Below are 20,823 nucleotides of genomic sequence, written 5' to 3'. Positions count from 1 at the left end.
AAACAAACAAACCTGAATTAGGCATATAATTCAATTGAACACTTTCTTACAAACATCAATGTAGTCACATGCCAAAAGAATAGGACATGCAGATAGGTAACACGTAGGTTTCGCACTGTACACATGCCAACATAGCCATCTGACATTTTGTATGGATACAATTTGACTATTAAAGGTGCTTTAAGTACTCTCAGAAAAAGTATTCTATCTTTCTTTTCCATGTCATAAGTTTCAGGAGTGCAAGACTGCACATATAGCATTAGGATAATGTCCTAAATAATAAAAAAACATAACACCCTGACATAGTTCTCTTCCCTAAATACATACAGTTATCATGCTTTCTGGTCTCAAGGTATAATTTTTTCAGTTCCACCTCCTTGTTCCAACAATACATTCATTGGCCTACAAAGCCAGGCTCACTAACCAAAACACATCACCTAAAGTTTAGGCTACGAGCTCTTGGAAGTGGGTGTGATGGGAAACAATACAGTGCTTTGCAGGCTGTTTATGTCAACTATAAATCCAGATGAATCCTAGCCCCAAGCATGTACATTCTCCCCTTTATAAAAACAGTAAGCAAAATAATTTCTATGCAGTTTTTGCAATGCATAAAAAAAGAATTAGGTGGGTGCCAAGGCCCTTAGATTCGTTGTGTTGCTGAAAAAGCATAAAAACGTTTATTTGTAGTTCAGAACCTGTTTTGGAAACTGCATGTAGGCCTATATGAGGTACCAAACACAGCAACACTCAATTACCACATATGTGGAAAATATTGTTTTATATCAGTCAGAGTGGTTCATACAGCAACTCTTTATGGAACAATTTTTTTTTATTATTTTGATCAAAAGGTGCCATTACACCAGAACACAGCCGTTCGCCTACAACCACAGGGGCCAGCGGCTAAAGGACATCTCAAAGTAGATATGCATCTCGTTGCTGCTTGCAGTCCAACAATCAGTAGGCCGGCGATACTCAAGGTGCAGCATTGCAGGCAAGAAGGACATAACCGTCATGCAAAATCGTCTAAAACTCGCTGTCCTGCCATAACCAACAAACAGTAATTGAAACAACCCACCCTCCCTCCCAAGCCCTCAATAACACACAAAAGAAAAAGGGGGCTAAAAAGAAGGGGGAACCGCACCAAATATACTAACAAAGGGGTGTGATGTCCTACAGAGCCCAAGGACTCCCACCCCCACTTCCTAACACTCTCATGTATGGGTTGCTAAATCCGTAGAAGGAGGTATAAGTCGCAGCACTTGGAGGAGTTTGGGGCAGGTGACCTCACGCAAGTCTTTCAAGAGCAACATTATAAAGGGGGCCCAGAGTTCTGCATATTTCTTATACTGGAGATCTTGACACATTGTTAGCTGTTACATGGCCAGAATCATCCAAAGCCTACGGAGCCAATCCAAGTGGTCCGGCACTGTAACAGAACCCCAGCGGTGTAGAATCGCCTGGCGCGCCGCAAGTAGAGCTAGTGACATCTGCCTCTAAGTGACCGTAGTGGAAAGGTGATTGGATTGGACAGCCCCAGTAAAGTATAAGCTGGGAAGCGTAGAATCTCGCTGTCGAATGCCTCGTCAATATCGTTAAGTACCTGGTCCCAATATCTTTCCAATCGCGGGCAGTGCCAAAGAAGATGTGAAAGCGAACCAGTCATTCCTCAGTGTGGTTCTTGTCCCACTGATGTATCCTCACTGGTGTGGGATACCAGTAGGATGCCACCTTGAATGACGATTCAGTCCATGCGGTGCTGTAAGCTGTGTGGTGGGCCCTGTAGTAAATGTTGTCCCACTCTCTATCTGTAAAGACCTGACCCAATTCTGCTTCCCATCTAGCCTGTCCGCGGGAGCGCTTCCCTGTCGCGCATGGTGTAAGGAAGGTGTAGAGATCAGAGATGAGGTGATTGTCATCTGTCTTGTACGCTATCCATTTATCGAAGGGGGTGAGTTTGCGAGAGACGTGAGGAAGGAGGGCCGGAGAAGTAGCCCAGTGTTGAAGCTGGAGGTAGAAGAACTCATCTGTCTGGGGTAAGAAGAGGTCGCGATGAACCCTGTCAAATGGAATAATACCCTCAAGATCAAATAGGTGGCCTAAACGCTTACATCCAGCCTCCCTCCCTCCCGCCATTGTTGAGCAACAGCAGTCTTGCATCCCGGGGGGAACTCCGGGTTGTCCACCAGCGGCGTCATAGTAGAGGGAAAAGTCGTCAGGTCCCTCCTCTGCGCCACCACATCCCAAGCTTTCATCGTTGCCGCCGTGACTGGGGAAGAATACAGGCCCCACGAGCAGGCGCGGCGGGAGAGCCATTTTTCACGCCACACATTTGCCCCAGCCACGGCCTGGTCCATGAAGGTCCAGTGCTTCTCAGAAAGGGGGCGATTCCACTCGAGTACATAGCATAAATGCGCAGCCTGGAGGTACCTGAGGACTATCGGTAGTTTTACCCCACCATCGTTTTTGGGACATGATAATTGCGCTATAGATAAACATGCCTTCTCATTACCCCAGTTTAATTTGTTTAGAGCGAGCTGGATGCTGCGCAAGGATTTAGGCAGCGGTATCAGCGGGAGAGTCTGAAAGAGGTAAAGTATGCACGGTAAAATTGTCATTTTGACTGCCGCTAACCATGATAAATTATGCTTTGTCCACCCGTCCAGTTCCCTCCTTGTCTGCGACACCAAGGACGAGTAGTTGAGTTCTACTATGCGTGGAATCGAGATAGTCAGCAGAATGCCTAAGTAGGGCACCGGGTCGGTAGACCAATGTAGAGGGAGGGCCTGCTCGAGGGCCTTCGCTTGGGTTTGTGGCAGAGAGAGATTCAGGACCTGGGACTTGCCGAGATTAACTGTAAAGCCTGAGAGCTGCCCAAATGAGTTGAGTCCGTCTACTAATGCAGGGAGCGAGGTGAGAGGCTGAGCGAGGGATAGAATAACATCATCCGCGTGGAGGCTTATTTTATGGATATCTACTCCAAACCTGATGCCATGTATGGTAGGATGATCGCGGATTTTCTGTGCGAGGGGGTCCATATAAAGTGCAAATAAAAGAGGCGAGAGTGGGCATCCTTGCCTCGTGCTATCGTAAAAGATGATAAGGATATCCCATTAACCCGCACAAATGCCCGGGGAGTTTGGTAGATGCACTACACCCAATGGATAAAAGGGGGGCCGAATCCGAACTCTCATAGGACGTCGAAGAAATATGTCCAGCATACTCTATCGAACGCCTTTTCGACGTCTACCGCAAAGAGTATCGCTGCTGTTTGGGAGCGGTGGACACCATCAATGAGGTGGAGGAGGCGCTTGGTGTTGTCACTGCCCTGGCGCGTGGGAATGAATCCCGACTAGTCTGGGTCTATCAGACCTGCCATCAGGGGGTTCAAACGGGCTGCTAGTATTCCAGTAAAAAGCTTCACGTCAACATTAAGCAGTGAAATCGGGCGGTAGGAGCTACATTGCCCAGGGTCTTTATTTGGTTTAAGGATTACAGAAATTGTCGACTCCGACATAGAGTCCGTCACAGCCCCAGAGTCTAAGAAGGAATTGTAAAGGCAGGTTAAAAGAGGTGCTACTTCACAACAGAACGTTTTATAAAATAGGGCAGGAAAGCCGTCAGGGCCTGTTGACTGGTCAGGTTTCAGCCGGGCGATAGCGGAAATCACTTCGTCCAGCCTGATGGGGTCCTCTAGCTGCTCTGCCTGCGCGGGAGGGAGGCGAGTGAAGTTGCTGGATTCTAGGTATGCTTGTGCCTCGGGGGGTTCGCAGGACTCTGCACTATAGAGTGTTTGGTAGAAGCATCGGAATTCCTCTACAATCTGTGAATCTAAGCGGATTTCCTCACCATTAGACCGAGTCAGAGAGGAGATATTCCCGGCAATTGCCCTGGCACGAAGTTTTAAGGCTAGCATTTTCCCGCACTTGTCACTCCCCACGTAGAATCTGTGTCAGAGGCGCAGCAGTGCAAACTCCACTTTATCCAGATCCAGGCGTTTGAGAAGCAACCGCTTCTTTTCCAGGGATCGCCACACCCTCTGAGCCCCTGTGAGTTTATGTATCGCCTCTAATTCTACGACTTCCTTCTCAAGGTCTGAGCGGGCCTCCAGACGCTTCCGATTATCGGCCGACGAGATGGCAAGGAATTCTCCGCGGATCACTGCTTTGAGGGTTTCCCAGACGGTAGCCAGGGATGCCTCCCCATTATCGTTGTGTTGGAGAAATTCTGAAAGCTTGGTGCGCACTCTTTCTACAATGTGTGGGGAATGCAAGAGGCCTACGCGCAGTCGCCAACGGGCAGGTATTTGCTCAACCCCTTCAGGAATCAGCGAAATGGAGATGTGTGCATGATCTGAAAGAGAGCGTGGAGCTATTATGGTGTCGCTGACCCTCGGGAGGAGCACAGGAGAGACCCAAAACGTGTCTAAGCGTGCATAGGATTTATGTGCCGCAGAGAAATATTAGTAGTCACGGAGGCCTATATGTTGGATGCGCCATATGTCATGAAGGCCATTCTCGACCATCCATTGTTTGCCTTCTGGAGAGAGTGTACCCGCTTGAGAGTATCGTTGGCCTGATCTGTCCCAGTCGCTGTCCATGACCAAATTTAGATCGCCGCCTGACTGGTCCAAGAGGGAGAGAATCGCTGTGCGTTTTGTAGGGTGATTGAGGCCTCGCACATTGAGGCAGACGATCTTTAGGTGTCTAGGCATGACGGGTGGGAGTTAGCCTGTATGGGCCCATCATGAATAAAGGGTACAAGGCACGGTATGTGGGCGGAGGGGAGTGCAGGCCTGCAAGTGGAGGGTGGGAAGGCAGAGGCTGGTGCAGGAGACCCCATAAAAGAAAGGCAACAATGACATAAAAGAAAACAACCCACAAAAACTTAACCCCAAGAAGCAACAGTTGACAAAGGTTTGTCTGTAAGGGAACATGGTCCTGAGAAGACCACAGTGTAGGATATCTGGAGAACCAAGAGCCGCGGAGAGGCAACCCGTTGATCAGAAGAGGTGGCCGCTCCATTTGCCCCTCCGTCTGTGCTCCATGATTACCATCCCCATGGTCCATGCTGTAATGTTCAAGGGGAACACGAACAATCCCGGGACTGGGAGAGAGTAGAGAGCACCGCCTCACGTTCTTTCGTCACTTCTTCCGGATCTGGCCTCAAAGAGGTCGAGGCCTTCCACACAGTTTGCCAGCGGGGCGGTCGCCGCAAGGACCGGACTCTGGAGTCGTCCCCCTTTGTTGAATTTTCAGCGTCGTCTAATCCCAACAGGGCCAGATCCTCCCGCAGCGAGCGTATTTGTCATAGCTTCCCCTGATATTTAAAAACTATGCAGAAGAGGTGGCCCCATGAATATGGGATTCCTTTATTACGTAGATATGAGGTGACCACACAGAACTCCTGTCATTTGGCCAAAGTGGAAGCTGAAAGGTCCTGAAAGAGGGCTGGAGAGTGCCCTTGGAACTGTATTTGCTGCATTGTGTGGGCTTTACGAAGAATCTGTTCTTTGAGCTGAAAATCGTGCACACAGACGAGGATGTCTAGAGGGGGTGCTTTCTCTCCCCTAGGGAGGCCCACACAATGAACGCGGTCCATCTGGATTTTATGCTTGTTGTCATCGCCTTGCACGTGTCTAAAGAGGGCCAAGGTGTATGATCGCAAATTGTCACCTTTCGCTTTCCAGGGCACCGCGCGTGAGCGGTTTTCCAGATCTTCTGCATACACCTGAAGGTCCAAGTTTTGATCCTGCAACCTTAACACCTCCTGCTGTAGTTGATGAAGATCGTCCTCCCGCGGTAGTTCGTGTTCTTCGAGAACTGCCACTCTTTCATCAACATCCTGCCGTACTTCTTTGAGATCTGCCGTGAGCTGTCATTTAAGGTTGTGGATATCCTCCTTTATGGCGGCGACAACAACAACTCCATCATAAAAGCTTTTGTGGCCGGTTCATTTGCGCTCTTCAATGGTTCGGGGTTGCTCTGTGCTTGGGAGCCTGACTGATAGTATCATAGGCACCTGTTTGTTTCAACAGGAGGTCCTTGAGAGTCTTCTCCCTTCTCGCTCGGGACGCCGCCATGACTTATCAATGTGGCTTATGTATAGGCCAGAGGAGAGGGCCTTGAGTCTAAAGCTTCGTAGGCGCAGAGTGTTCTGAATCATACTTGGTCCCAGGCCGAAGGAGCAGCACCCTCGCCCGTGCCCCGGTCCCGATATTCACTCTCACTGGAGCTGGAAGAAGTAGAGGGGCAGCGCACAGATTAGCATCTCCACCGTGCTCTATTAGTGGTCAATCTAGCCCCTAAGTTACCGTCGCCTTCGGCCCAATCCTGGTAATTCTAACCTGCAATCCTGTGAGTCGAGTGTTTATGGGGGACCACTCATGCAGAGATGCCCAGGAATCTTCCTGGCCTCCTCCATGTGAGGATATATGGCAACTCCTGATGCCGGAGGGAGCAGTATGTGTTCTTCGCTGGAGGAGCTGCGCTGGAAGGGCCAGTCGCCCCCCCCCCCTCTGCTGGGCACGGGGGCTGGCTTCAGGTTAAGCTAGGCCGCAATCCAGACAGGGCTCATGTAACTGACCGTGACAACTGAAGACGATGCTAGAGGCCAGCCCTGTCACAGGCCCAATTGTCGCGCTGCTAAAGGTAGCCTAAAGTGGTATCAGGGGCCCGAAGGAGAGGAGCAGTACAACAGGCCTCCGGAGTCTCCAACCCAATGTCAGTCAGGCGGCCAGTGGAATCTCACAGGGCCGTAGGCTGCAGCGTCTATCAGGGGATTCACTGGAGAGGGCAACATAATTCTGATTGTTGCGCCGACGGGTCTGGTTCCACGGCTGAATTAATGGAGGCAAGGGATAAAAGGCCCCCTCACAAAATGGCAGATGCACAGCAAGCTTGACCCAAGGGGGTGGGGTGCTCGCAGGGCAATGGAGGACAGTGCTTATACAAGTGGAACAGGCTCGTGAGCTGCAGAGTTTAGGTGCTGGGGCCCCAAAGCGCAGTCAAGTGCCGTCGGCAAGGAGGTGCCGCCTCAGCAGTCCGGTGGATGAAATGGCGGGTGCTCACCTACCTCTGCACTTGGCCGCTCACGCGTCCATGTGGTCCGTCTGCAGCCGAGCTCCCAGATAGCCGCAATCTGTTCCCCGGGCTATTTTCAGCTCAGATGCTGCCCCGCGGCCCGCAGATGCAGCGCCGTCGCTGCCCTCGCACCAGGCCTGCTGGGAGCACAGCAGCAGCTCCCAGCTCAGATCCAACTCGGCTCCAATCTTCACCCCGTGCAGGGCACAAATGCGGCAGAAGAACACCTCCCCAGCTGCACCGGAGCTTTCACAAGCCGAAGAGCGCTCGTGTTCACTAGGATAAGACCAGGGGATGGAGCAATAACAAGGCAAATTAACGGCGGAGCCAGAGGGACAGAAAATCACATCCTACCGACCCGCCATCTTGGCCACGCCCCTACAGCAACTCTTTAAACACGAATCACAGTGAATGTATCTTTGTGAATTTTGCACTGGTGATTACAAAGTTTATTGGTTTGCATGTCCTATACTGGTTGGTATGAGGAATCAATATATTAGATAATGCTAAGGTATACAATAATGCCTTAGTTGTTTTTTTATCAGAGACAGCATACGGTTTAAGGTGTATGACTTTGTTCCCAATATATTGATTTATAGCTCAACAGAACACTGCTGTGTTTATTTAGTGCACTGATGTGCTTTGAAATCAGAAATTCCATGCAGAAAATCATTTAATTATGCTAATCACAAATTTTCCCAGCTACCTCCTTTCTTTCAGATTCACGGCCTCATCCTGAGTTTATTGCCAATTTCCATGCCTGCAGCCAAATCACTACCAAATGTGTACTAACGTCTCTGACAACTCCCTTACAGGCATAATTATATTTCACAAATGTAAACTGAAATCAGAATTGACGCTGGCACCTCCACCGATCTCTTGCAAAGACTCCAGACAATCCAGAACGCAGCAGCCAGACTAATCCTCAACCTGCCCAAGGGAACACACATCACTCAGCATCTGAAAAACCTTCACTGGCTCCCCATCCAGAAGACATGCTAGTACAAGGGCCTGACCCACGCATACAAAGTCCTCCACAACTAAGGACCAGACTACATGAACCACGCCTGGACTTCCACCAACCCTCTAGAAACCTCTGCACACCTCGCCCTCGCTTAAGACACCACGTACCCGCCGCAGCTATTCCGGTGGACGTTCTTTCTCCAACATCCTAAGACCTGGCTCTTCAACTGATACCTGCAGCACCGCGCCTGGATACCCCCCCCCCTCCCCCGGGTGATTAGCCACGCTATACAAATACTACTTGATTCATTGATGATTTGTGAGCCAATAAAACATGGAAGAAAGGTCCTTCAGAAAAGATAGGCAACAAAATATGGCTGCCCAGCGCGGACATCACATTTAAGGCATTTTGTAAATGAAAGCCACTATTCATATGACTGTTTCTTATTTTGAAACACAATAACCCTGTGACATACTAGATGCAACTACCACAGGGCATTCAAATCCATCATGAATTCCGTATCTCATTTTTCAAATTTTTTCCTTAATACAAGTAGTTAGGATGTCTGACTCCCTTACTGGTGGTTGATGGCAGACTGGAAAATGAAGTATGAGAATGCTAGATTCCATGCTTCATGATGGTTAACTTTGGCAAACTTGGAATTGTAAGTGATTTTGGCTCTGAAAATCACCTGTTTCAGTGGTTAAATTTAATTTGCAATTTTCATAATAGGAAGGGGACTGGGTATACAGGGGAGGCTGTTATTGGTAGTCCCACATTTGCCTAAGATGGCTATCATGGTCAGGATCTAGCCATCCACCTATGTGTATTGAATTAATGTTCTACCATCACATCTCTCTCACGGCACAAAAAAGGTGTCTCTCCTTCCACTCAACATCTAGGTTTCAGGTACAGTTCCTGGACCAGGCTTATGACTGTGCACATTCAACTCCCTTGAGCTCAAAGAAGGAACTTTATGTTATGATAGAGAATATAGCTTTGTAAAGTAGGGCACTTCTCCTATATGAATAAATTACTTTGCAATAAAGATCACTTAAACGTGGTTCTCCCCTCTACAGCCAAGTAGCAACTAATTGGAAAAGGAATGTTGCCACAAACAAAGTGAATGCAGTTAAAACTTACACAGCTGCATTCCAAAACATACACATGATGCAGGTTGACTAAAATGATAACACATCTTCCCCCTTAGCAAATAAACAAAGAAGTACCACAAAAATAAAAAATAGCAACAGTAAATATAAGTTACAAGAATACAAACTTTACACTGCTTAATCATGTAAGTATCTCCGTGGTCTGGGTTCTCTGCGTAACCTTGGAGTCTCAGGAGGTTCTGTCCTTTACTCCACCACATTTCTTGTGGAAGAGAGATCACCCCTTGCAGCATCAACAGCTTGTGGTTTCATCCCAATTTCAATTGGTCTTTTCAATATTTCATTATTATCGATCAACATAAAACTACCACAACCACTTTCTAGCTCATATCTCCCATCACCTCTTCTACTATACAACGCTACTCTCCTCAAAATCAATCTTTCACCATTTTCCAGAATAACAAACAAACCATGTACTTCTTTGACTTTACCCTGCCCACAGAACTTTGACATACATCCTTCGATGCGCCCAACCTTACTTTGACCAAAGTGTCCACTTGAATTCCCTTCTTCTCAACACATTCAGAACTCTCCTTATTCCATAATGCTTTCACCAATGCAGGTAATATTTTAGTATTAGCTTTTTTTCCTCCCCTCCAAACTGAATTTTATTGGCTTTACCATTTTTTGACACCATGACCTTAATATCACACCTATTAGTCATAGCCATTTGAATAGCACCTTTATTCATACTGATCTATCTCTCCACTCTCCCTTCAGCTTGGGGATTATTCAAAGATGTGCGAGAATGTGAAACCCCACAAAACTATTTTAAAAAAAAAACATTTTTTCATCTGATGTCAGCTGTGTGCCATTATCAGTGATGAGTCTGGAAAGATAACGTTCTTCTTTACAAACTTCCCCCAGAGCTCTAATGGTAGCTTTAGTTGTTATTGCACAGACAATTTCGCAACTAACCACCTCAACAAAAACCAAGGCAAATCTCAACTCTCCATTCAGAACAGCAAAGGGCTAATAAAATCAAAGTACACACTATGCTATGGCTTACCAGGATTGGAAATCTCCCCCATGACAGACTGTTTCCCTACTCCTAAACTCGTCTCCCCTTCTCTGAATTCTATACACCTCTCACCCAAACACTGATAGCACTGTACATACCAGCCTACCAAATATTTTCTCATCGTTTGACCTAGATGTCCTTCATGCGCTATGTTAAACAATTTCAACCTCAACCCTTCGGGTGGCACAAACTTATCTCTCAAAATAACTTTGTCTTCCACCACAGATAATTCATACGGAATTTTACAATATGGTTCAACCGAAACTGGAACTCAACTTTCGCTCTTGCACCTTTCAAGATTAACAATAAGACCCCTTTGTAAAACCAGATCCTCTTCTATACTCTGACACCATTCCTCTTTGGATATTGTACCCTGACTCCATTCATATATCTCACTCACACTCGCAAGAGCCACTTCACTTTCAAAGGTTCCAACTCCCTCACTATCTACATCTTGCCAATTCAATGGCAAGCAAGACAGTCCATCTGCATGGGCATTGCACCAACCTGCTATAAACTCAATGTCATACTGGTACTCTTGAAGATGAGTAGCCAAATGGGCCAACCTTGCTGACCCATTAACGACTCCCCTCAACAACAACACTTTCATCAAAGGTTTATGATCAGTGCATAAAACTGTAGGAAAAGCCCACAGTAAGCCCTAAAATATTCTGCACCCTATGCTGCAGTCAATGCCTGCATTTTGATAACACACTAATTTCTTTCTTTATGAGTCAAAGAATAAAAGGCAAAGGCTAGAGTCTTCTCACCATCTTTATGCATTTAGGATAAGACAGTTTGTTGAAGATGGTGCATGTGTTTGGAGGAGAAAGTGAATGCATCGGAGGGCAGCAAACGTTTTTTTTTAAATTTTATTTGTAGTTTACAAACAAACAATAAAGAGATCTCAGCGCTGAATACAATTCTCTTGAGTGTGTCAAATACAGTTCGATAATAATGTCCCCCCGCCCATAAATAATACTCAAGCCTGGCTCCAGGCAACAACTTCTCGTTTTCCATCACAGCAATATATTCCAGCCGAACCCCTAGACGCAAACAATGCAGTACTGAGCCTCCCTAGATCCGTCTAGCACATTAGAGCCCATCATTCAGCCTTGCCATGCCAGACCCAGGCGTTATCCTTAGTCCCCCACCCGCAGTGTTGGAGTCCGTAGTTTCACCCCCACCCCAAGGCCTATCAGATCCCTCCGTCTCATCATTGTAAATCTCAACCCACCCCCGTGGGAACTATACCTGAGTCGGAGTGTGGTTGGGTGGAGCCCGGCAGATTCGAGATGTACGCTTTGTATGGGCCCCATATGTCTTTTGGCCTGGCTATGGTGGGGAGTAGACTTGAGTAATCCTCACTGTTTAGGCTACAGTACGCCATGGCCGTGAGCCACGCTTTGACTGTGGGGACTGACCTGCCTCCCCAGCGCCGAGCTATTTCCCGTTTCGCTAACAGAAAGCCCAGGGACGCCAGCCTCCTAACTGACTTGGGAAAATTGACCGTGTATCCCAGCAAAGCCACCTCTGGGGTAGGAACCAGTGTGAGCCCTAACATCTCTCCCAGTGTCTCGTGTACCTGTGCCCAGTATGGTTGTAGTTTCGGACAGGTCCAGGTCATATGGGCAAAGTCAGCATGAGGGGAGGAACACTTCCAGCACATGTGGGGTCGCCTGGGATCAAGGGAGTGGAGTTTATCTGGCGTCATGTAGCTTCTGCGCAAGAACTTATAGTGCAGGAGTTTGTGACGACTGTTGAGCAATATCCTATTGGTGACCTTGCAGCAGGCTGACCACTGCTCTTCCGTGATAGGCCTACCCAAATCCCCCTACCAGGCCATACGGAGTTTGTCATCTGAGCAGGGGATCAGTGTCGCACATAACCTGTGCAGTTTAGAAATTATATGTGCCCCCGTATCCTTGTCAATGAGTAGAGTAAGGGGCTCGAAGGAAGCCGGCTCCAGGGGGAATCCCTTAATTTCCGACTGAACTGTAGAATAAAGCCGGTTGAGGATGAATCTATCCATGAAAGTGGCATCGCTAAAGCGTGCCTCTTCCGACACCGAGAATATGTGCCCGCCTGGGTACAACTCGCCGATCTTGGTGAGGTTAAACTTCGTTAAGGTACGCTGCACCAGTGTTTCGCCAGTAACCGGCAGCCATCCCACATTCGGCAACGGGAGGGAGGAGGAGTATAGAAGTGGCTGGTCCAAGTAGCGCAACAGCCTACTCCAGGCCCAGCTGGTGGTGGACACCGTTTGAATATCCACCGGATGTCTAGGCACGCCCCGGGGCAATACCGCGGACAAGCGGCCCGGGAGCACAAAATCCGCCTCCGGACGGAGAAATGGAATCCGAGCGTCCGGGTGATACCAGGCATAGGCATGGGCACACTGAGCCACCAAATAGTATAGATACAGATCCGGTACACCAAAGCCGCCTCTGTCGTGCGGAAGCATGAGGATCTTCCAGCGTATCCGGGGGTGTTTCCCTCTCCAGACCAAGCGAATCAACTGGGACCGCAAGGATGCGAAAAAGCTTCGGGTGAGGGGAATGGGAATGTTATTAAAAAGATACAAAAATTTGGGGAGCACTATCATTTTTATGAAGGCGATTCTAGCGGCCATGGATAGCGGAAGCCGCAGCCAGCTGTCCACCTGCGATTCAAGTTTTGCGATCGCACATCCATAATTCAGACGGATAATTTCGTCCGTGCTCTGGTGTATGTGGATGCCTAAATATCTTACCGAGTCCGAGCACCACTCCAGCGGAAACTCGCAGTGCCAGGGGGTGGTGCCACTAGTCAATGGGAAAATGATAGACTTATGCCAGTTGATGCCCAACCCCGAGTGGCGCCCAAAGCGAAGTATTTCACGGAGCAGAGAGGCCAGGTTCACCTGAGGCTCTCTGACATACAGTATGGTGTCGTCAGCATAGAGGGAGACCAACAGGGGACCCGTCCGAAACTGGAGACCCCTGTGCAGATACCGCTCCTGAAAGTGCCGGATTAGTGGGTCCATGGCGAGAATAAACAGTAGCGGAGAGAGCGGACAGCCCTGGCGTGTGCCGCGTGTAAGCGCAAACTGGCGCGACAAGGTGCCATTAATACGTAATCGCGCCGTGGGATGACTATATAAGAGCCGCGTGGTGGCAATAAAGCCAGCCGGCATTCCCATTCGCTGTATTACGGAGATGAAAAAAGGCCATTCTAATGAGTCAAAGGCTTTTTCAGTATCGAGGAGGACGGCCGCCGCGGGTGTGTCCGGGTTTATTCGATGTAATACTGTAAATAAAGTCCGCAAGTTCAATGAAGTCGATCGATGGGGTACGAAACCCGACTGAGCGGGCGCAATAATAAACTCCATCAATTGGGACAGTCTGTTGGCCACTATTTTGGCGAGAGTCTTATAATCAAGATTCAATAGCGAAAGGGGCCTATACGACCCACATAGCGCCGGGTATTTGTTTCGTTTTGGAAGCAGAATAATAACCGCCTCACTAAGAGTGGGCGGGAGTGACTCTCGCTCCAAGGCCTCCGCATACACCTCGATAAGTTTGGGTGCCAGCAGATCCGAAAATGCCTTATAAAACTCGCCTGTTAGGCCGTCGAGTCCCGGGGCCGAGGAGCCCCGCAACACCTTGATCGCCCCTCGAACCTCCGCCACCGTTATGGGCTCCGCCATGAATTCCTGCATACCCTTTTCCAGAAACTCCAGCGCAATTTCAGACAAGTAGTCATCCCGCGCCGTGGAGCTGTCACTCTGTCTGGTCGTGTATAGCGCCGAGAAGTAGGACAGGAACTCGTCCCTAATTTCCGAGGGCGTCGTACCGAGCACCCCATCTTCTCCCCTAACCTCAGTTATGAAGGACTTACTGTATGGCGGTCGCAGGGCCTGCGCCAGCGTGCGCCCCGGACGGTCTCCCTCGCCATATCGCCGTGCAGTGTGATATTTGCCTAGATATAGAATCTCTCTATCCGCTGCCTCCCTATAGTCGGACAGGAGGCGCAGCCGCCGAGCGCACACGTCGTCTGATGCTGCCTGTCTCGCCTCCGCATCTAGCGCTGCCAACTGTGCCTCCAGCTGAGTGAGCGTCGCGCGCAGCGACTTTAAGACCCCAGCATGCTTCGCAATGCAAACTCCCCAAATGTATGCCTTGAACCCCTCCCAGAGCATGGCCCACGTGGCCACCGAGCCTGTGTTGAGTGCAAAATAGTCCTCAATCGCCTCAGTGACCGCGTGACAGTAAAGATCGTCTAAGAGCGCCCTACTTGGGAATCGCCACTGTCTCTCAAAACCTTCAGGGCGAGGAACAGCCATGCACAATAAAACCGGAGAGTGGTCCGAGTATGTTCTAGGAAAAGTCTTCAAAGTCCGGAACCAGGGGGATAGACCAGGGGAGAGGAGCCAGTAGTCAATCCTAGTCCAGGTGTTGTGTTGGCCCGAAAAATGAGTGTAATCGGTGGTGTCAGGGTTGCGTTTGCGCCATATGTCAGTCGGGGAAAATCGGCGGCAGAGTTCACGGAGGGCACGACGTGCCCTGGGCTTAGAGTCGGCGGCCTCTGAGGTACTATCCAACCCCACATCTAGCAGTAGGTTGAAGTCGCCGCCCAATAGGAGCGGAGCCGGCTCCAGGGTCGTGAGCCGGTCGGCAAGCGAATGGAAAAAGTCCGGGGAGTCAGTGTTGGGAGCGTATACACACACCAGGATGATCCCGTGACCCATCATCACCCCTCTCACCATGCAGTAGCGCCCTTCCCTGTCCTCAATGAACTGCTGGCAGTGAAATGGGACTCTCTTGTGGATCAGCACTGCCGCACCCCTAGCATAATTACTAAAATTGGCAAAGTACCTGTGTGTGCCCCAGGATGCCGCAAATCGGGAAGTGTTAGTGGAGTGCAAGTGCGTCTCTTGAATGAATGCAACATCGACTTGATGTCTATTCAGATAGCGTATCACTTGTCTGCTTTTGCGTGGGTTATTAAGGCCCCTAACGTTCCAAGACATTAATGATAGGTTTGTGGGGTTCTCAGTCAATCCTATACGAGCCATTTAAATATCATAAAAAGCAGTGGGACCCAGGGGACATCATCAACATCAAGTAGCACCAAGTTTAGTACACACCAAGAAATATCTCTGAGATCTAAACAACCTATCCCAACCCTCCTCCCCCCACCCAGCCATACCACAAAAACGTGAGGCAATCCCACACCTGCGAACAAAAAAAGGAGCTCCAAACACATTCGTAAAGTACAGTCAAACAGTAGCAAAAGGAGCCTCATGGTCAAAATGATACCCAGCGGTTTCCACCAAGGGGGGGTGGCAACGACCCAACATCAACCCAGCCATATAAAACAGTTATGCAAAGATTGTCCATAGTCCCCATATTGTAATAGATGAGATAAAGACAGTTCAGCCAGAGGCACCGCCTCACCCAACCCCCGAGCCTGCGAACAAATCTTGGCTGGTTGCCAATCCACTGGGAGGGGGGGACTGACCACCTCCGCTTCCCCCGGGGAGGGCGTTTGTTCGGCCGGTAGGCGCGACAGAAGTCTTGCACTGCAGTAGGATTGTCAAATAGCCTGACCCGGCCGTCCACCTCCACCCGCAGCCGCGCCGGGTAGAGCATGCCATATTTTAGGCCGAGGTTGCGGAGTGCGGCCTTCGCTCCAGCGTATTTCCGACGGGCCTCTTGAACCATGGCGGTGAAGTCAGGGTAAAATGAGAGCTTTGAGCCTTGCCAAGATATTTCTCCCTTCTCCCTGGCCAGACGCAGATCAGTGTCCCGGTCCCGGAAGTTCATTATGCGGGCTATCAGTGGGCGAGGAGGGAGCCCCGGTTGAGGCCGCGGCCCCAGGGAGCGATGCGCCCTCTCCACTACAAAGCCAGATGTGAAGGAGTCTCTCCCGAAGATGTCAGTCAATAAGTTTTCCACAAACAAGTCCAGTCGGCCCGTCGCTGTGGACTCCGGGACCCCAGTAATACATATATTGTTGCGACGACTGCGCGATTCCAGGTCCTCGTTCTTAATGGCCACTTCTTTCAATATGCGCTCCAGCCTCTCTATGCGCTTGGTTTCCTGCGCATTACCATCCTCAATGGCTGAAATCCGGGCCTCCGCCTTATCCAGCCGCCGATCATGGGAGGGCAGCAAACGTTGACACAGAAAGTGACCAGAAAGTAAAATCCAGCATTGCATCTTTAAACTTTGCACTGTCAGGCACCTCTCCCGCTTTGTCGTCCTACTGAGAATTCACAAGCACTTTGAAATAGGCAGAAAGCTCCACTAAATCTGCACACTGTGCGCTTCCTCACATACAAGTAGTTTCTTGCACTGCTCAATAGGTACGTTTATACACTAAACTCATCTGCCCCAATACACTCCAGGAGCCACCCCAGCCTAATCACACAGTAATTAATGTCCAACAAGCCTTTTTAGCACACTAGCTCTTCCATACAGGAACTATAAAATCCGGAGTACACAAAACTCGAAGAGACAGGGTCAATATCAGTGGATAAGTGCTCTACTCGCTTTAGGTAATATTTTGGCAAAAAGATCCCTGAAAATCGCCATACGGAAATCCAACTGCACGTGCAGGGTCGGTCAGTGGCGAGTTCTTTAAGCACCACAAGAGTCACTCTGGTACCTTTACAACTTGGCCAAGGCTTGTCGCCAATTTTGTACAGTAAGATACTTCTCTTATATGAATAAATGACTATTATAAGAGATGACTTAAACGTTGTGCTCCTCTCTCCAGCCATACAGTAATTGACTGAAGATAGAGGGTTACCACTAACAGAGTGAACGCAATCAGAACGTACACTGCCACATTCAGAAACATACAAATGATGCAGGATAATTAAAGTTACAACATATAGCCTTTTTGTAGGAAAGGTTATCTGTTGGGATGGTCTTCATCTTTCTGTTTCACATGCTTATAAGAGGAGGCCAAGCCCAGATGCAGGAAGTCCTTGACATTCCTGCATCTTAGTAGTTGTGCATTGCTGTGCTTTGCCGGGTTCCCTGTTGGAACAAATGGTTAGCTTTATGAGACTTCTGAAGTTTTTTCTTGGAGCCTCAATCTACTGCTGTTCATTTCACCAATTCATCATTTCACCAATTCACAGAAAGTTAGTAGAACGCATGCCCAGCGGCAGGTAACACAGCAGAGGATTTTTCTCCCAGCAACCCTGTATATATTTTTGGAACATTTTGGAGGACTCCGGTTCAAGAGAAACTGAAAGATCTAGAGACAATCCAGTAGTAAAGCCACTAGTCTTCAGTGAATTGAAAGCTGCAAAGTCTTGTTAGATGAGGAGGGTGTCTAGATTTGCATCCCATTTAGAATCCATCAATAGAGAGTTATGAATTCTGCAACTCTGAACTAATTACTAATTTTACACTGGAGAAGGACCTTGCTGAATATCTACTGGGACTGCAATGAAAACCTCGGTAAGCATTGTAAGAACAGTGCACAGTCTCTAAGGTTCAAAAGACGTCCTCTGGCTACTTTACTGGATTTTAATTAAAACCATGTGTGGGAATTATCATTATGGATCTGGGCAAATTCTACAAATATTTACTGTCGTCTTTGTGGTCTCCCAGAGGAGAGTGTATTACTTTTCTTGTGCATTTGTCCTGCTGTAATTCACCTCAGACAGAAACTGTTATGTCCTGCCCTGATCAGATCTTGCCGTCCTGTAGTGATGGCGCTTCCAAATGGCCACAACATTCAGCTCTCCTGTAGGGCAAAAAGGTTTCTACTACAAGTGAAAAGACTATTTCTACTGCAGTCTGTGACTTCCAGCGTAATATAATATTTTCCTTTTCCTTTAGTCCTCCTTTCCGTATTTTAGATACTTCCCCTTCTGCTTCGCTCCAAAACCTTCCAGAGTAAAATGACTTACGCACTACACCACACTTAGTCACGAATGTCACTATTGCATATGCAATATAACCAAAAACAAGAGCGACCCATATGTCCCTGTGAACTGGGTATTTTGCACTAGGCAATAACAATGTCCACAAGGAACTTATTAGAAAAAGCGTATTTACAATGAGGAGTACAAATTATATACTCATAACCGAATTAATCAGAAAATCACACCATGATTTAAATAAAATTCGAAATAGTAACCTGGACAGTGATTTACTTCAGCCGAAGTAAAATTAGTTTATTTTACAATTTAACAATTTATTTATAGAAAACAATTAAGGTCACAGATTTTTTCAAATACTAATAGCACATTTATAGAAGTGAAAAGAGTGAACCCAGTGCAGTGATCATAGCCTTCAAAGTGAAGATTTAGTGAAAAGGAATTCAAGGAAGGTCTTAAAAACAACGAGAGGCATCCATAAATAGCATAAGTCTATCTTGCTCTCTCTTAGTTTGTGTCGACGACGTTTCGACCCGCAATGTATAAGGGGTCTCTTCAGGACAGTATCTGGGGACTAATGATAGTTCTCACAATTTGTATGGTGTGCCAATGGTTGAGGCAGGGTTGGAGGGGACTTTTATCAATTCAGTCCTGTCTAATGATAGTTCTCACAATCTGTATGGTGTGCCACTGGTTGAGGCAGGGTTGGAAGGGACTTTTATCAATTCAGTCCTGTATGTATAGCCGTGCACGTAATTTTCACACGTTCTGGATATGTTGGCAGCTAGGGGAGTAGGTTAATATCTCATCCGTTACCGCGACGATTCAAGCGTCTCAATCCATCAGAAAGCAGTGCTTGAGGCAGGGTTGGAGGGGACTTTTATCAATTCAGTCCTGTCTAATGATAGTTCTCACAATCTGTATGGTGTGCCACTGGTTGAGGCAGGGTTGGAAGGGACTTTTATCAATTCAGTCCTGTATGTATAGCCGTGCACGTAATATTCACACGTTCTGGATATGTTGGCAGCTAGGGGAGTAGGTTAATATCTCATCCGTTACCGCGACGATTCAAGCGTCTCAATCCATCAGAAAGCAGTGCTTTCTGATGGATTGAGACGCTTGAATCGTCGCGGTAACGGATGAGATATTAACCTACTCCCCTAGCTGCCAACATATCCAGAACGTGTGAATATTACGTGCACGGCTATACATACAGGACTGAATTGATAAAAGTCCCTTCCAACCCTGCCTCAACCAGTGGCACACCATACAGATTGTGAGAACTATCATTAGACAGGACTGAATTGATAAAAGTCCCCTCCAACCCTGCCTCAACCATTGGCACACCATACAAATTGTGAGAACTATCATTAGTCCCCAGATACTGTCCTGAAGAGACCCCTTATACATTGCGGGTCGAAACGTCGTCGACACAAACTAAGAGAGAGCAAGATAGACTTATGCTATTTATGGATGCCTCTCGTTGTTTTTAAGACCTTCCTTGAATTCCTTTTCACTAAATCTTCACTTTGAAGGCTATGATCACTGCACTGGGTTCACTCTTTTCACTTCTATAAATGTGCTATTAGTATTTGAAAAAATCTGTGACCTTAATTGTTTTCTATAAATAAATTGTTAAATTGTAAAATAAACTAATTTTACTTCGGCTGAAGTAAATCACTGTCCAGGTTACTATTTCGAGTTTTATTTAAATCATGGTGTGATTTTCTGATTAATTCGGTTATGAGTATATAATTTGTACTCCTCATTGTAAATACGCTTTTTCTAATAAGTTCCTTGTGGACATTGTTATTGCCTAGTACTATTGCATATGCAACACAATCTTTGCTTTACACTTGCCCATTCAGAGTTTGCTCCTGGCTGTCACCATTTAAGGTAGTCAATTCAGGAATAAGATTTTCACTATAAATGGCCAACCATAATTTTTTCATGAGAAATGGCTTTCTGAACGACACAGCCTTCTTTTATTATTTTTTTATTCGTAATGCATATTGCTTATTTTACTGAACTTATTGCGCCTTTTCCAACCTATGCAAAGAAGCAAATTGTAATTTTTGCAACTATTTTTATTAATCTGCAAAAGGAAAATGCTTCTTACCCATTATGCATCTGTTCTTGGCATATAGAGCTGTAGATTCATATTCGTTAGCATAGATCGCCATCTGGTGTTGGGCCCGGATGTTTGCACTTTGTTTTTCTTCGAAGAAGTCTTTGTAGTCACGAGGTAAGTGACTCCTCCTTTTGGTGATAGTGCGCATGGGCATCGACTCCATCCTTAGATTGATTTGCCGTAACGGGTGATGATGGAGTTTGTAAGAGTAGTAAAGAGATGTCCATATAAAATGTATCGAAGTAAGATATTACTGCAACAGATGAAGGTACCCGGGGAGGCGGTGGGTGCATATGAATCTACAGCTCCATATGCCAAGAACAGATGCATACTGGGTAAGTAGCATTTTCCGTTTGAGGCATATGATCTGTAGATCATATGCATTAGAATAGACTATACAGGAGTTATTTTCCCAGCAGTGGCTAACCTGTATCTGTTGCAGTGGTTTGAAATAGTGTTTTTAAAACTACCTGGCCCACCACCCTAGGTTGTTGTTTTGCAAACACATCTACCCAATAGTGCTTTGTGAATGTGTGTGGTTTAGACCATGTTGCAGCTTTGCAGATGTCATCTG

At 47.5% G+C, this 20,823-nt stretch overlaps 1 protein-coding gene across 2 annotated transcripts in view; it reads right to left on the bottom strand.

Moving 5' to 3' along the window:
* Window positions 1-20,823, bottom strand: part of ITSN2 (intersectin 2) — a 1,173,023-nt gene that overhangs the window by 583,503 nt on the left and 568,697 nt on the right. The gene's annotated exons all lie outside the window — the stretch shown is intronic.

The sequence above is a fragment of the Triturus cristatus genome, chromosome 6 (genome assembly GCF_964204655.1).
Source record: "Triturus cristatus chromosome 6, aTriCri1.1, whole genome shotgun sequence".
In the NCBI taxonomy this organism is placed as follows: Eukaryota; Metazoa; Chordata; class Amphibia; order Caudata; family Salamandridae; genus Triturus; species Triturus cristatus.
The sequence above is the reverse complement of the archived record's forward strand: the minus strand, read 5'-3'. Positions and strand labels throughout refer to the sequence as shown.